This window comes from Hordeum vulgare, chromosome 2H, assembly GCF_904849725.1.
Source record: "Hordeum vulgare subsp. vulgare chromosome 2H, MorexV3_pseudomolecules_assembly, whole genome shotgun sequence".
NCBI lineage: Eukaryota > Viridiplantae > Streptophyta > Magnoliopsida > Poales > Poaceae > Hordeum > Hordeum vulgare.
Genome location: NC_058519.1, coordinates 130,999,752 through 131,002,214, shown reverse-complemented (window position 1 = coordinate 131,002,214; position 2,463 = coordinate 130,999,752).

Below are 2,463 nucleotides of genomic sequence, written 5' to 3'. Positions count from 1 at the left end.
AGGCAAGGTCCCCCTCCCTCCTCCTATATATATGGGGCTTTTAGGGCAGATTTGAGACGACTTTCTCACGGCTGCCCGACCACATACCTCCATAGTTTTTCCTCTAGATCGCGTTTCTGCGGAGCTCGGGCGGAGCCCTGCTGAGACGAGATCATCACCAACCTCCGGAGCGCCATCACGCTGCCGGAGAACTCTTCTACCTCTCCGTCTCTCTTGCTGGATCAAGAAGGCCGAGATCATCGTCGAGCTGTACGTGTGCTGAACGCGGAGGTGCCGTCCGTTCGGTACTAGATCGTGGGACTGATCGCGGGATTGTTCGCGGGGCGGATCGAGGGACGTGAGGACGTTCCACTACATCAACCGCGTTCTCTAACGCTTCTGCTGTACGGTCTACAAGGGTACGTAGATCACTCATCCCCTCTCGTAGATGGACATCACCATGATAGGTCTTCGTGCGCGTAGGAAATTTTTTGTTTCCCATGCGACGTTCCCCAACAGTGGTATCAGAGCTAGGTTCATGCGTAGATGTCTTCTCGAGTAGAACACAAAAGTTTTTGTGGGCGGTGATGTGCGTTTTGCTGCCCTCCTTAGTCTTTTCTTGATTCCGCGGTATTGTTGGATTGAAGCGGCTTGGACCGACATTACTCGTACGCTTACGAGAGACTGGTTTCATCATTACGAGTAACCCCCTTTGCTCAAAGATGACTGGCAAGTGTCGGTTTCTCCAACTTTAGTTGAATCGGATTTGACCGAGGAGGTCCTTGGATGAGGTTAAATAGCAACTCATATATCTCCGTTGTGGTGTTTGCGTAAGTAAGATGCGATCCTACTAGATACCCTTGGTCACCACGTAAAACATGCAACAACAAAATTAGAGGACGTCTAACTTGTTTTTGCAGGGTATGATTGTGATGTGATATGGCCAACGATGTGATGTGATATATTGGATGTATGAGATGATCATGTTGTAATAGAAATATCGACTTGCACGTCGATGGTACGGCAATCGGCAGGAGCCATAGGGTTGTCTTTATACTAACATTTGTGCTTGCAGATGCGTTTACTATTTTGCTAGGATGTAGCTTTAGTAGTAATAGCATAAGTAGCACGACAACCCCGATGGCAACACGTTGATGGATGATCATGGTGTGGCGCCGGTGACAAGAAGGTCGTGCCGGTGCTTTGGTGATGGAGATCAAGAAGCACGTGATGATGGCCATATCATGTCAGTTATGAATTGCATGTAATGTTAATCCTTTTATGCACCTTATTTTGCTTAGAACGACGGTAGCATTATGAGGTGATCTCTCACTAAAATTTCAAGACGAAATTGTGTTCTCCCCGACTGTGCACCGTTGCTACAGTTCGTCGTTTCGAGACACCACGTGATGATCGGGTGTGATAGACTCAACGTTCACATACAACGGGTGCAAAACAGTTGCGCACGCGGAACACTCGGGTTAAGCTTGACGAGCCTAGCATGTGCAGACATGGCCTCGGAACACATGAGACCGAAAGGTCGATCATGAATCATATAGTTGATATGATTAGCATAGGGATGCTTACCACTGAAACTATACTCAACTCACGTGATGATCGGACTTGGGATAGTGTAAGTGGATCATGAACCACTCAAATGACTAGAGAGATGTACTTTTTGAGTGGGAGTTTAGCATATAATTTGATTAAGTTGAACTCTAATTATCTTGAACATAGTCTAAGTCCACTTTGAATATATTTGTGTTGTAGATCATGGCTCACGCAAGTGTCATCCGAAATTTTAATACGTTCCTAGAGAAAGCTAAGTTGAAAGATGATGGAAGCAACTTTGTAGACTGGGCTCGTAATCTTAAGCTAATCTTACAAGCTGGAAAGAAGGATTATGTCCTTAATGCTGCGCTAGGAGATGAACCACCCGCTACGGCTGATTAGGATGTTAAGAACGCTTGGTTAGCACGTAAGGAGGACTACTCAATAGTTCAATGTGCAGTCTTGTATAGCTTAGAACCGGGACTTCAACGTCGCTTTGAGCGTCATGGAGCATTTGAGATGTTCCAGGAGTTGAAGTTTATCTTTCAGAAGAACGCCCGGATCGAGAGGTATGAGACCTCCGATAAATTCTATGCTTGCAAGATGGAGGAAAACTGGTCTGTCAGTGAACATGTGCTCAAAATGTCTGGGTACTCAAACCGTCTAGCTGAACTGGGGATTGAACTCCCGCAAGAAGCTATCACTGACAGAATCCTTCAATCACTGCCGCCAAGCTATAAAGGCTTTGTGTTGAACTACAACATGCAAGGGATGAACAAGTCTCCCGGCGAGTTGTTTGCGATGCTGAAAGTCGCAGAGTCTGAACTCCGTAAAGAGCATCAAGTGTTGATGGTGAGCAAGACCACTAGTTTCAAGAGAAACGGCAAAGGCAAGAAGGGCAATTCGAAGAAGAGCGGCAAGCCTGTTGCCAAT